The sequence below is a fragment of the Panulirus ornatus genome, chromosome 4 (assembly GCF_036320965.1).
Source record: "Panulirus ornatus isolate Po-2019 chromosome 4, ASM3632096v1, whole genome shotgun sequence".
In the NCBI taxonomy this organism is placed as follows: Eukaryota; Metazoa; Arthropoda; class Malacostraca; order Decapoda; family Palinuridae; genus Panulirus; species Panulirus ornatus.
The window spans coordinates 66414780-66431032 of record NC_092227.1 but is presented as its reverse complement, the minus strand read 5'-3'; the positions used below and the strand labels follow the sequence as shown (position 1 = coordinate 66431032).

The 16253-nt window shown below is 43.3% G+C and overlaps 1 protein-coding gene across 27 annotated transcripts in view; it reads right to left on the bottom strand.

Annotated features, from left to right (window-relative positions):
* Klc (kinesin light chain) overlaps nt 1-16253 on the bottom strand; it is a 546457-nt gene that overhangs the window by 223334 nt on the left and 306870 nt on the right. The gene's annotated exons all lie outside the window — the stretch shown is intronic.

The following is a 16253-nucleotide window of genomic DNA, read 5'->3' as shown; positions in this document are numbered from 1 at the left end:
ATGCATACCAATTATTCCCTCAACTGCCACATTACTCACCTTTGCATTCAAATCACCCATCACTATAACCCGGTCTCGTGCATCAAAACCGCTAACACACTCATTTAGCTGCTCCCAAAACACTTGCCTCTCATGATCTTTCTTCTCATGCCCAGGTGCATATGCACCAATAATCACCCACCTCTCTCCATCAACTTTCAATTTTACCCATATTAATCGAGAATTTACTTTCTTACATTCTATGACATACTCCCACAACTCCTGTTTCAGGAGTATTGCTACTCCTTCCCTTGCTCTTGTCCTCTCACTAACCCCTGACTTCACTCCCCAGACATTTATATATATATATATTTATTTTTTTTTTTTTTTTTTTTTTTTTTTTTATACTTTGTCGCTGTCTCCCGCGTTTGCGAGGTAGCGCAAGGAAACAGACGAAAGAAATGGCCCAACCCCCCCCCCCCATACACATGTACATACACACGTCCACACACGCAAATATACATACCTACACAGCTTTCCATGGTTTACCCCAGACGCTTCACATGCCTTGATTCAATCCACTGACAGCACGTCAACCCCTGTATACCACATGACTCCAATTCACTCTATTCCTTGCCCTCCTTTCACCCTCCTGCATGTTCAGGCCCCGATCACACAAAATCTTTTTCACTCCATCTTTCCACCTCCAATTTGGTCTCCCTCTTCTCCTCGTTCCCTCCACCTCCGACACATATATCCTCTTGGTCAATCTCTCCTCACTCATTCTCTCCATGTGCCCAAACCATTTCAAAACACCCTCTTCTGCTCTCTCAACCACGCTCTTTTTATTTCCACACATCACTCTTACCCTTACGTTACTTACTCGATCAAACCACCTCACACCACACATTGTCCTCAAACATCTCATTTCCAGCACATCCATCCTCCTGCGCACATCTCTATCCATAGCCCACGCCTCGCAACCATACAACATTGTTGGAACCACTATTCCCTCAAACATACCCATTTTCGCTTTCCGAGATAATGTTCTCGACTTCCACACATTTTTCAAGGCTCCCAAAATTTTCGCCCCCTCCCCCACCCTATGATCCACTTCCGCTTCCATGGTTCCATCCGCTGACAGATCCACTCCCAGATATCTAAAACACTTCACTTCCTCCAGTTTTTCTCCATTCAAACTCACCTCCCAATTGACTTGACCCTCACCCCTACTGTACCTAATAACCTTGCTCTTATTCACATTTACTCTCAACTTTCTTCTTCCACACACTTTACCAAACTCAGTCACCAGCTTCTGCAGTTTCTCACATGAATCAGCCACCAGCGCTGTATCATCAGCGAACAACAACTGACTCACTTCCCAAGCTCTCTCATCCCCAACAGACTTCATACTTGCCCCTCTTTCCAGGACTCTTGCATTTACCTCCCTTACAACCCCATCCATAAACAAATTAAACAACCATGGAGACATCACACACCCCTGCCGCAAACCTACATTCACTGAGAACCAATCACTTTCCTCTCTTCCTACACGTACACATGCCTTACATCCTCGATAAAAACTTTTCACTGCTTCTAACAACTTGCCTCCCACACCATATATTCTTAATACCTTCCACAGAGCATCTCTATCAACTCTATCATATGCCTTCTCCAGATCCATAAATGCTACATACAAATCCATTTGCTTTTCTAAGTATTTCTCACATACATTCTTCAAAGCAAACACCTGATCCACACATCCTCTACCACTTCTGAAACCGCACTGCTCTTCCCCAATCTGATGCTCTGTACATGCCTTCACCCTCTCGATCAATACCCTCCCATATAATTTACCAGGAATACTCAACAAACTTATACCTCTGTAATTTGAGCACTCACTCTTATCCCCTTTGCCTTTGTACAATGGCACTATGCACGCATTCCGCCAATCCTCAGGCACCTCACCATGAGTCATACATACATTAAATAACCTTACCAACCAGTCAACAATACAGTCACCCCCTTTTTTAATAAATTCCACTGCAATACCATCCAAACCTGCTGCCTTGCCGGCTTTCATCTTCCGCAAAGCTTTTACTACCTCTTCTCTGTTTACCAAATCATTTTCCCTAACCCTCTCACTTTGCACACCACCTCGACCAAAACACCCTATATCTGCCACTCTGTCATCAGACACATTCAACAAACCTTCAAAATACTCATTCCATCTCCTTCTCACATCACCGCTACTTGTTATCACCTCCCCATTTGCGCCCTTCACTGAAGTTCCCATTTGCTCCCTTGTCTTACGCACCCTATTTACCTCCTTCCAGAACATCTTTTTATTCTCCCTAAAATTTACTGATAGTCTCTCACCCCAACTCTCATTTGCCCTTTTTTTCACCATATATCCCTGGGGATAGGGGTGAAAGAATACTTCCCACGTATTCCTCGCGTGTCGTAGAAAGCGACTAGAGGGGACGGGAGCGGGGGGCCGGAAATCCTCCCCTCCTTGTATTAACTTTCTAAAATGGGAAACAGAAGAGGGAGTCACGCGGGGAGTGATCATCCTCCTCGAAGGCTCAGAGTGGGATGCCTAAATGTGTGTGGATGTAACCAAGATGTGAAAAAAGGAGAGATAGGTAGTATGTTTGAGGAAAGGAACCTGGATGTTTTGGCTCTGAGTGAAACGAAGCTCAAGGGTAAAGGGGAAGAGTGGTTTGGAAATGTCTGGGGAGTGAAGTCAGGGGTTAGTGAGAGGACAAGAGCAAGGGAAGGAGTAGCAATACTCCTGAAACAGGAGTTGTGGGAGTATGTGATAGAATGCAAGAAAGTAAATTCTCGATTAATATGGGTAAAACTGAAAGTTGATGGAGAGAGGTGGGTGATTATTGGTGCATATGCACCTGGGCATGAGAAGAAAGATCATGAGAGGCAAGTGTTTTGGGAGCAGCTAAATGAGTGTGTTAGCGGTTTTGATGCACGAGACCGGGTTATAGTGATGGGTGATTTGAATGCAAAGGTGAGTAATGTGGCAGTTGAGGGAATAATTGGTATGCATGGGGTGTTCAGTGTTGTAAATGGAAATGGTGAAGAGCTTGTAGATTTATGTGCTGAAAAAGGACTGATGATTGGGAATACCTGGTTTAAAAAGCGAGATATACATAAGTATACTTATGTAAGTAGGAGAGATGGCCAGAGAGCGTTATTGGATTACGTGTTAATTGACAGGCGCGCGAAAGAGAGACTTTTGGATGTTAATGTGCTGAGAGGTGCAACTGGAGGGATGTCTGATCATTATCTTGTGGAGGCTAAGGTGAAGATTAGTATGGGTTTTCAGAAAAGAGGAGTGAATGTTGGGGTGAAGAAGGTGGTGAGAGTAAGTGAGCTTGGGAAGGAGACCTGTGTGGGGAAGTACCAGGAGAGACTGTGTACAGAATGGAAAAAGGTGAGAACAATGGAAGTAAGGGGAGTGGGGGAGGAATGGGATGTATTTAGGGAATCAGTGATGGATTGCGCAAAAGATGCTTGTGGCATGAGAAGAGTGGGAGGTGGGCTGTTTAGAAAGGGTAGTGAGTGGTGGGATGAAGAAGTAAGTGTATTAGTGAAAGAGAAGAGAGAGGCATTTGGACGATTTTTGCAGGGAAAAAATGCAATTGAGTGGGAGAAGTATAAAAGAAAGAGACAGGAGGTCAAGAGAAATATATTTATATATATATATATTTTTTTTTTTTATACTTTGTCGCTGTCTCCCGCGTTTGCGAGGTAGCGCAAGGAAACAGACGAAAGAAATGGCCCAACCCCCCCCCCATACACATGTATATACATACGTCCACACACGCAAATATACATACCTACACAGCTTTCCATGGTTTACCCCAGACGCTTCACATGCCTTGATTCAATCCACTGACAGCACGTCAACCCCGGTATGCCACATCGCTCCAATTCACTCTATTCCTTGCCCTCCTTTCACCCTCCTGCATGTTCAGGCCCCGATCACACAAAATCTTTTTCACTCCATCTTTCCACCTCCAATTTGGTCTCCCTCTTCTCCTTGCTCCCTCCACCTCCGACACATATATCCTCTTGGTCAATCTTTCCTCACTCATCCTCTCCATGTGCCCAAACCACTTCAAAACACCCTCTTCTGCTCTCTCAACCACGCTCTTTTTATTTCCACACATCTCTCTTACCCTTACGTTACTCACTCGATCAAACCACCTCACACCACACATTGTCCTCAAACATCTCATTTCCAGCACATCCATCCTCCTGCGCACAACTCTATCCATAGCCCACACCTCGCAACCATACAACATTGTTGGAACCACTATTCCTTTAAAGATACCCATTTTTGCTTTCCGAGATAATGTTCTCGACTTCCACACATTCTTCAAGGCCCCCAGAATTTTCGCCCCCTCCCCCACCCTATGATCCACTTCCGCTTCCATGGTTCCATCCGCTGCCAGATCCACTCCCAGATATCTAAAACACTTCACTTCCTCCAGTTTTTCTCCATTCAAACTCACCTCCCAATTGACTTGACCCTCAACCCTACTGTACCTAATAACCTTGCTCTTATTCACATTTACTCTTAACTTTCTTCTTCCACACACTTTACCAAACTCAGTCACCAGCTTCTGCAGTTTCTCACATGAATCAGCCACCAGCGCTGTATCATCAGCGAACAACAACTGACTCACTTCCCAAGCTCTCTCATCCCCAACAGACTTCATACTTGCCCCTCTTTCCAAAACTCTTGCATTTAACTCCCTAACAACCCCATCCATAAACAAATTAAACAACCATGGAGACATCACACACCCCTGCCGCAAACCTACATTCACTGAGAACCAATCACTTTCCTCTCTTCCTACACGTACACATGCCTTACATCCTCGATAAAAACTTTTCACTGCTTCTAACAACTTTCCTCCCACACCATATATTCTTAATACCTTCCACAGAGCATCTCTATCAACTCTATCATATGCCTTCTCCAGATCCATAAATGCTACATACAAATCCATTTGCTTTTCTAAGTATTTCTCACATACATTCTTCAAAGCAAACACCTGATCCACACATCCTCTACCACTTCTCAAACCACATTGCTCTTCCCCAATCTGATGCTCTGTACATGCCTTCACCCTCTCAATCAATACCCTCCCATATAATTTACCAGGAATACTCAACAAACTTATACCTCTGTAATTTGAGCACTCACTCTTATCCCCTTTGCCTTTGTACAATGGCACTATGCACGCATTCCGCCAATCCTCAGGCACCTCACCATGAGTCATACATACATTAAATAACCTTACAAACCAGTCAACAATACAGTCACCCCCTTTTTTAATAAATTCCACTGCAATACCATCCAAACCTGCTGCCTTGCCGGCTTTCATCTTCCGCAAAGCTTTCACTACCTCTTCTCTGTTTACCAAATCATTTTCCCTAACCCTCTCACTTTGCACACCACATCGGCCAAAACACCCTATATCTGCCACTCTATCATCAAACACATTCAACAAACCTTCAAAATACTCACTCCATCTCCTTCTCACATCACCACTACTTTTTTTTGCTTTGTCGCTGTCTCCCGCGTTTGCGAGGTAGCGCAAGGAAACAGACGAAAGAAATGGCCCAACCCACCCCCATACTCATGTATATCCATACGTCCACACACGCAAATATACATACCTACACAGCTTTCCATGGTTTACCCCAGACGCTTCACATGCCCCGATTCAATCCACTGACAGCACGTCAACCCTGGTATACCACATCGCTCCAATTCACTCTATTCCTTGCCCTCCTTTCACCCTCCTGCATGTTCAGGCCCCAATCACATAAAATCTTTTTCACTCCATCTTTCCACCTCCAATTTGGTCTCCCTCTTCTCCTCGTTCCCTCCACCTCCGACACATATATCCTCTTGGTCAATCTTTCCTCACTCATTCTCTCCATGTGCCCAAACCATTTCAAAACACCCTCTTCTGCTCTCTCAACCACGCTCTTTTTATTTCCACACATCTCTCTTACCCTTACGTTACTCACTCGATCAAACCACCTCACACCACACATTGTCCTCAAACATCTCATTTCCAGCATATCCATCCTCCTGCGCACAACTCTATCCATAGCCCACGCCTCGCAACCATACAACATTGTTGGAACCACTATTCCTTCAAACATACCCATTTTTGCTTTCCGAGATAATGTTCTCGACTTCCACACATTCTTCAAGGCTCCCAGAATTTTTGCCCCCTCCCCCACCCTATGATCCACTTCCGCTCCCATGGTTCCATCCGCTGCCAGATCCACTCCCAGATATCTAAAACACTTCACTTCCTCCAGTTTTTCTCCATTCAAACTCACCTCCCAATTGACTTGACCCTCAACCCTACTGTACCTAATAACCTTGCTCTTATTCACATTTACTCTTAACTTTCTTCTTTCACACACTTTACCAAACTCAGTCACCAGCTTCTGCAGTTTCTCACATGAATCAGCCACCAGTGCTGTATCATCAGCGAACAACTACTGACTCACTTCCCAAGCTCTCTCATCCCCAACAGACTTCATACTTGCCCCTCTTTCCAAAACTCTTGCATTCACCTCCCTAACAACCCCATCCATAAACAAATTAAACAACCATGGAGACATCACACACCCCTGCCGCAAACCTACATTCACTGAGAACCAATCACCTTCCTCTCTTCCTACACGTACACATACATATATATATATATATATATATATATATGTATATATAATATATATATATATATATATATCCTTTCCAATAGGGTCACAATTTTTGTAAATGTGAACATGTAAATGTAAATATGAACAAATGGGGCCTTTGTTGTCTTTTCCTATCGCTACCTCGCACACATGAGGGGGGAGGGTTTTCTTATTCCATGTGTGGCGGGGTGGCGATGGGAATGAATAAAGGCAGACAGTATGAATTATGTACATGGGTATATATGTATTTGTGTGTGTGTGTATATATATATGTGTACACTGAGATATATACGTATGTATATGTGCTGTGTGTGGATGTGTATGTATATACATGTGTATGTGGGTGGGTTGGGCCATTCTTTTGTCTGTTTCCTTGTACTACCTTGCTAATGTGGGAGACAGCGACAAAGCAAAATAAATAATAAATAAAATAAATAAAAAAAAAAAATATATATATATATATATATATATATATATATATATATATATATATATATATATATATATATATATATATATATCATCCTGGGGATAGGGGAGAAAGAATACTTCCCACGTATTCCCTGCGTGTTGTAGAAGGCGACTACAAGAGAAGGGAGTGGGGGGCTGGAAATTCCCCCCCTCTTGTTTTTTTTTTATTTTCCAAAAGAAAGAAGAGAGAAGGGGGCCAGGTGAGGATATTCCCTCAAAAGCCCAGTCCTCTGTTCTTAACACTACCTCGCTAATGCGGGATATGGCAAATAGTATGAAAGAAATTATATTTTTTTATTATTTTCCTTTGTCGCTCTCTCACGCGTTTGCAAGGTAGCGCAAGGAAACAGACGAAAGAAATGACCCAACCCACCCCCATACACATGTATATACATACGCGTCCACACATGCAAATATACATACCGATACATCTCGATGTACACATATATACACACAAAGACACATACATATATACACATGCACACAATTCACACTGTCTGCCTTTATTCATTCCCATCGCCACCTCGCCACATATGGAATAACATCCCCCTCCCCCCTCCTGTATGCAAGGTAGCGCTAGGAAAAGACAACAAAGGCCCCATTTGTTCACAATCAGTCTCTAGCTGTCATGCAATAATGCCCGAAACCACAGCTCCCTTTCCACATCCAGGCCCCACACAACTTTCCATGGTTTACCCTATACGCTTCACATGTCCTGATTCAATCCATTGACAGCACGTCGACCCCGGTATACCACATCAATCCAATTCACTCTATTCCTTGTCCGCCTTTCACCCTCCTGCATGTTCAGGCCCCGATCACAAAATCTTTTTCACTCCATCTTTCCACCTCCAATTTGGTCTCCCACCTCTCCTCGTTCCCTCCACCTCCGACACATATATCCTCTTGGTCAATCTTTCCTCACTCATTCTCTCCATGTGCCCAAACCATTTCAAAACACCCTCTTCTGCTCTCTCAACCGCACTCTTTTTATTTCCACACATCTCTCTTACCATTACATTACTTACTTGATCAAACCACCTCACACCACACATTGTCCTCAACCATCTCATTTCCAGCACATCCACCCTCCTGCGCACAACTCTATCCATAGCCCACGCCTTGCAACCATACAACATTGTTGGAACCACTATTCCTTCAAACGTACCCATTTTTGCTTTCCGAGATAATGTTCTCGACTTCCACACATTCTTCAAGGCTCACAGGATTTTTGCCCCCTCCCCCACTCAATGATTCACTTCCACTTCCATGGTTCCATCCGCTGCCAGATCCACTCCCAGATATTTACAACACTTTACTTCCTCCAGTCTTTCTCCATTCAAACTTACCTCCCAATTGACTTGACCCTCAACCCTATTGTACCTAATAACTTTGCTCTTATTCACATTTACTCTTAACTTTCTTCTTTCACACACTTTACCAAACTCAGTCACCAGCTTCTGCAGTTTCTCACATGAATCAGCCATCAGCGCTGTATCATCAGCAAACAACAACTGACTCACTTCCCAAGCTCTCTCATCCACAACAGACTTCATACTTGCCCCTCTTTCCAAAACTCTTGCATTCATCTCCCTAACAACCCCATCCATAAACAAATTAAACAACCATGGAGACATTACACACCCCTGCCGCAAACCTACATTCACTGAGAACCAATCACTTTCCTCTCTTCCTACACGTACACATGCCTTACATCCTCGATAAAAACTTTTCACGGCTTCTAACAACTTGCCTCCCACACCATATATTCTTAGTACTTTCCAAAGAGCATCTCTATCAACTCTATCATATGCCTTCTCCAGATCCATAAATGCTACATACAAATCCATTTGCTTTTCTAAGTATTTATCACATACATTCTTCAAAGCAAACACCTGATCCACACATCCTCTACCACTTCTCAAACCACACTGCTCTTCCCCAATCTGATGCTCTGTACATGCCTTCAACCTCTCAATCATTTCCCTCCCATATAATTTACCAGGAATACTCAACAAACTGATACCTCTGTAATTCGAGCACTCACTCTTATCCCCTTTGCCTTTGTACAATGGCACTATGCACGCATTCCACCAATCCTCAGGCACCTCACTATGAATCATACATACATTAAATAACCTTACCAACCAGTCAACAGTACAGTCCCCTCCTTTTTTAATAAATTCCACTGTAATACCATCCAAACCTGCTGCCTTGCCGGCTTTCATCTTACGCAAAGCTTTTACTACCTCTTCTCTGTTTACCAAATCATTTTCCCTAACCCTCTCACTTTGCACACCACCTCGACAAAAACACCCTATATCTGCCACTCTATCATCAAACACATTCAACAAACCTTCAAAATAGTCACTCCATCTCCTCCTCACATCACCACTACTTGTTATCACCTCCCCACTAGCCCCCTTCACTGAAGTTCACATTTGCTCCCTTGTCTTATGCACTTTATTTACCCCCTTCCAGAACATCTTTTTATTCTCCCTAAAATTTAATGATACTCTCTCACCCCAACTCTCATTTGCCCTCTTTTTCACCTCTTGCACCTTTCTCTTGACCTCCTGTCTCTTTCTTTTATACCTCTCCCACTCATTTGCATTTTTTCCCTGCAAGAATCGTCCAAATGCCTCTCTCTTCTCTCTCACTAATAATCTTACTTCTTCATCCCACCACTCACTACCCTTTCTAATCAACCCACCTCCCACGCTTCTCATGCCACAAGCATCTTTTGCGCAAGCCATCACTGCTTCCCTAAATACATCCCGTTCCTCCCCCACTCCCCTTACCTCCTTTGTTCTCACCTTTTTCCATTCTGTTCTCAGTCTCTCCCGGTACTTCCTTACACAAGTCTCCTTCCCAAGCTCACTTACTCTCACCACCCTCTTCACCCCAACATTCATTCATTCTTTTCTGAAAACCCATACAAATCTTCACCTTAGCCTCCACAAGATAATGATCAGACATCCCTCCAGTTGCACCTCTCAGCACATTAACATCAAAAAGTCTCTCTTTCGCGCGCCTGTCAATTAACACGTAATCCAATAACGCTCTCTGGCAATCTCTCCTACTTACATACGTATACTTATGTATATCTCGCTTTTTAAACCAGGTATTCCCAATCACCAGTCCTTTTTCAGCACATAAATCTACAAGCTCTTCACCACTTCCATTTACAACACTGAACACCCCATGTATACCAATTATTCCCTCAACTGCCACATTACTCACCTTTGCATTCAAATCACCCATCACTATAACCCAGTCTCGTGGATCAAAACCACTAACACACTCATTCAGCTGCTCCTAAAACACTTGCCTCTCATGATCTTTCTTCTCATGCCCAGGTGCATATGCACCAATAGTCACCCATCTCTCTCCATCAACTTTCAGTTTTACCCATATTAATCGAGAATTTACTTTCTTACATTCTATCACATACTCCCACAACTCCTGTTTCAGGAGTACTGCTACTCCTTCCCTTGCTCTTGTCCTCTAACTAACCCCTGACTTTACTCCCAAGACATTCCCAAACCACTCTTCCCCTTTACCCTTGAGCTTCATTTCACTCAGAGCCAAAATATCCAGGTTCCTTTCCTCAAACATACTACCTATCTCTCCTTTTTTCACATCTTGGTTACATCAACACACATTTAGACACCCCAATCTGAGTCTATGAGGAGGACGAGCACTCCCCGCGTGACTCCTTCTGTTTCCCATTTTTAGAAAGTTAAAATACAAGGAGGGGAGGATTTCTGGCCCCCTGCTCCCGTCTCCTCTAGTCGCATTCTATATAGGGCATGTGTGGATCAGGTGTTTGCTTTGAAGAATGTATGTGAGAAATACTTAGAAAAGCAAATGGATTTGTATGTAGCATTTATGGATCTGGAGAAGGCATATGATAGAGTTGACAGAGATGCTCTGTGGAAGGTATTAAGAATATATGGTGTAGGAGGCAAGTTGTTAGAAGAAGTGAAAAGTTTTTATCAAGGATGTAAGGCATGTGTACGTGTAGGAAGAGAGGAAAGTGATTGGTTCTCAGTGAATGTAGGTTTGTGGCAGGGGTGTGTGATGTCTCCATGGTTGTTTAATTTGTTTATGGATGGGGTTGTTAGGGAGGTGAATGCAAGAGTTTTGGAAAGAGGGGCAAGTATGAAGTCTGTTGGGGATGAGAGAGCTTGGGAAGTGAGTCAGTTGTTGTTTGCTGATGATACAGCGCTGGTGGCTGATTCATGTGAGAAACTGCAGAAGCTGGTGACTGAGTTTGGTAAAGTGTGTGAAAGAAGAAAGTTAAGAGTAAATGTGAATAAGAGCAAGGTTATTAGGTACAGTGGGATTGAGGGTCAAGTCAGTTGGGAGGTAAGTTTGAATGGAGAAAGACTGGAGGAAGTAAAGTGTTTTAGATATCTGAGAGTGGATCTGGCAGCGGATGGAACCATGGAAGCGGAAGTGAATTATGGGGTGGGGGAGGGGGTGAAAATCCTGGGAGCTTTGAAGAATGTGTGGAAGTCGAGAACATTATCTTGGAAAGCAAAAATGGGTATGTTTAAAGGAACAGTGGTTCCAACAATGTTGTATGGTTGCGAGGCGTGGGCTATGGATAGAGTTGTGCACAGGAGGGTGGATGTGCTGGAAATGAGATGTTTGAGGACAATATGTGGTGTGAAGTGGTTTGATTGAGTAAGTAATGTAAGGGTAAGAGAGATGTGTGGAAATAAAAAGAGCATGGTTGAAAGAGCAGAAGAGGGTGTTTTGAAATGGTTTGGGCACATGGAGAGAATGAGTGAGGAAAGATTGACCAAGAGGATATATGTGTCGGAGGTGGAGGGAACAAGGAGAAGCGGGAGACCAAATTGGAGGTGGAAAAATGGAGTGAAAAAATTTTGAGTGATCGGGGCCTGAACATGCAGGAGGGTGAAAGGCGTGCAAGGAATAGAGTGAATTGGAACAATGTGGTATACATATTGTCCTCAAACATCTCATTTCCAGCACATCCACCCTCCCGCGCACAACTCTATCCATAGCTCACGCCTCGCAACCATACAACATTGTTGGAACCACTATTCCTTCAAACATACTCATTTTTGCTTTCCGAGATAATGTTCTCGACTTCCAAACATTCTTCAAGGCTCCCAGAATTTTCGCCCCCCTCCCCCACCCTATGATTCACTTCCGCTTCCATGGTTCAATCCACTGCCAGATCCACTCCCAGACATTTAAAACACTTTACTTCCTCCAGTTTTTCTCCATTCAAACTTACCTCCCAACTGACTTGACCCTCAACCCTACTGTACCTAATAACCTTGCTCTTATTCACATTCACTCTTAACTTTCTTCTTTCACACACTTTACCACAGAGCATCTCTATCAACTCTATCATATGCCTTCTCCAGATCCATAAATGCTACATACAAATCCATTTGCTTTTCTAAGTATTTCTCACATACATTCTTCAAAGCGAACGCCTGATCCACACATCCTCTACCACTTCTGAAACCACACTGCTCTTCCCCAATCTCATGCTCTGTACATGCCTTCACCCTCTCAATCAATACCCTCACATATAATTTCCCAGGAATACTCAACAAACTTATGCCTCTGTAATGTGACCAGTCACTTTTATCCCCTTTGCCTTTGTACAATGGCACTATGCAAGCATTCCGCCAATCCTTAGACACCTCACCATGAGACATACATACATTAAATAACCTTACCAACCAGTCAACAATACAGTCACCCCCTTTTTTAATAAATTCTACTGCAATACCATCCAAACCCGCTGCCTTGCCGGCTTTTATCTTCTGCAAAGCTTTTACTACCTCCTCTCTGTTTATGAAATCATTCTCCCTAACCCTCTCACTTTGCAAACCATCTTGACCAAAACACCCTATATCTGCCACTCTATCATCAAACACATCCAACAAACCTTCAAAATACTCACTCCATCTCCTCCTCACATCACCACTACTTGTTATCACCTCCCCATTAGCCCCCTTCACTGAAGTTCCCATTTGTTCCCTTGTCTTATGCAATTTATTTACCTCCTTCCAAAACATCTTTTTATTCTCCCTAAAATCTAATGATACTCTCTCACCCCAACTCTCATTTGCCCTCTTTTTCACCTCTTGCACCTTTCTCTTGACCTCCTGTCTCTTTCTTTTATACGTCTCCCACTCATTTGCATTATTTACCTGCAAAAATCATCCAAATGCCTCTCTCTTCTTTTTAACTAATAATCTTACTTCTTCATCCCACCACTCACTACCCTTTCTAATCAACCCACCTCCCACGCTTCTCATGCCACAAGCATCTTTTGCGCAAGCCATCACTGCTTCCCTAAATACATCCCATTCCTCCCCCACTCCCCTTTCATCCTTAGTTCTCACCTTTTTCTATTCTGTACTCAGTCTCTCCTGGTACTTCCTCACACAAGTCTCCTTCCCAAGCTCACTTACTTTCTTACTTTCAAGCTCACTTACTTTCTTACTTTCACCACTCTTTTCACCCCAACATTCTCTCTTCTTTTCTGAAAACCTCTAAAAACCTTCACCTTTGCCTCCACAAGATAATGATCAGACATCCCTCCAGTTGCACCTCCCAGCACATTAACATCCAAAAGTCTCTCTCGTGTGCCTATCAATTAATACGTAATCCAATAACGCTCTCTGCCCATCTCTCCTACTTATATACGTATACTTATGTATATCTCTCTTTTTAAACCAGGTATTCCCAATCACTAGTCCTTTTTCAGCACATAAATCTACAAGCCCTTCACCACTTCCATTTACAACACTGAACACCCCATGCACACCAATTATTCCCTTAACTGCCACATTACTCACCTTTGCATTCAAATCATCCATCACTATAACCCGGTCTCGTGCATCAAAACTACTAACACTCTCACTCAGCTGCTCCCAAAACACTTGCCTCTCATGATCTTTCTTCTCATGCCCAGGTGCATATGCACCAATAATCACCCATCTCTCTCCATACACTTTCAGTTTTACCCATATCAATCTAGAGTTTACTTTCTTACACTCTATCACATACTCCCACCACTCCTGTTTCAGGAGTAGTGCTACTCCTTCCCTTGCTCTTGTCCTCTCACTAACCCCTGACTTTACTCCCAAGACATTCCCAAACCACTCTTCCCCTTTACCCTTGAGCTTCATTTCACTCAGAGCCAAAACATCCAGGTTCCTTTCCGCAAACATACTACCTATCTTTTCTCATCTTAGTTACATCCACACACATTTAGACACTCCAATCTGAGCCTTCGAGGAGGATGAGCACTCCCCGCGTGACTCCTTCTCCTGTTTCCCCTTTTAGAAAGTTAAAATACGAGGAGGGGAGGGTTTCCAGCTCCCCGCTCCCGTCCCCTTTAGTCGCCTTTTACGACACGTAAGGAATGCGTAGGAAGTACTCTTTCTCCCCTATCCCCAGGGATAATACAAATATAGAAGCAGTGAAAAGTTTTTATCGAGGATGTAAGGCATGTGTACGTGTAGGAAGAGAGGAAAGTGATTGGTCCTCGGTGAATGTAGGTTTGCAGCAGGGGTGTGTGATGTCTCCATGGTTGTTTAATTTGTTTATGGATGGGGTTGTTAGGGAGGTGAATGCAAGAGTTTTGGAAAGAGGGGCAAGTATGAAGTCTGTTGGGGATGAGAGAGCTTGGGAAGTGAGTCAGTTGTTGTTCGCTGATGATACAGCGCTGATGGCTGATTCATGTGAGAAACTGCAGAAGCTGGTGACTGAGTTTGGTAAAGTGTGTGAAAGAAGAAAGTTAAGAGTAAATGTGAATAAGAGCAAGGTTATTAGGTACAGTAGGGTTGAGGGTCAAGTCAATTGGAAGGTAAGTTTGAATGGAGAAAAACTGGAGGAAGCGTTTTAGATATCTGGGAGTGGATCTGGCAGCGGATGGAACCATGGAAGCAGAAGTGGATCATAGGGTGGGGGAGGGGGTGAAAATTCTGGGAGCCTTGAAGAATGTGTGGAAGTCGAGAACATTATCTCGGAAAGCAAAAATGGGTATGTTTGAAGGAATAGTGGTTTCAACAATTCTGTATGGTTGCGAGGCGTGGGCTATGGATAGAGTTGTGCGCAGGAGGGTGGATGTGCTGGAAATGAGATGTTTGAGGACAATGTGTGGTGTGAGGTGGTTTGATCGAGTAAGTAACGTAAGGGTAAGAGAGATGTGTGGAAATAAAAAGAGCGTGGTTGAGAGAGCAGAAGAGGGTGTTTTGAAATGGTTTGGGCACATGGAGAGAATGAGTGAGGGAAGATTGACCAAGAGGATATATGTGTCGGAGGTGGAGGGAACGAGGAGAAGTAGGAGACCAAATTGGAGGTGGAAAGATGGAGTGAAAAAGATTTTGTGTGATCGGGGCCTAAACATGAAGGAGGGTGAAAGGAGGGCAAGGAATAGAGTGAATTGGATCAATGTGGTATACCGGTATTGACGTGCTGTCAGTGGATTGAATCAGGGCATGTGAAGCGTCTGGGGTAAACCATGGAAAGCTGTGTAGGTATGTATATTTGCGTGTGTGGACGTGTATGTATATACATGTGTATGGGGGTGGGTTGGGCCATTTCTTTCGTCTGTTTCCTTGTGCTACCTCGCAAATGCGGGAGACAGCGACAAAGCAAAAAAATATATATATATATATATATATATATATATATTTCTTTCTTTTAAACTCTTCGCCATTTCCCGCGTTAGCGAGGTAGCGTTAAGAATAGAGGACTGGGCTTTTTTGGAATATCCTCACCTGGCCCCCTCTGTTCCTTCTTTTGGAAAATTAAAAAAAAAAACACTGGAAGTAACTGAATAATGAAAATCATACTGACCACATTAATTATTTATCACAATAAAACTCCAGGGTAAAAATTATATGAAAACCTAAGAAAATTTTGTAGCAAGCCTTCATGCAGTGCACTATTGTGATTAACTAACAATATTTACAAACAAATATGAAGAGACAAAACTGGATATATCCACTTACTGACTGCAAACATCAAGATCTGAACAAATC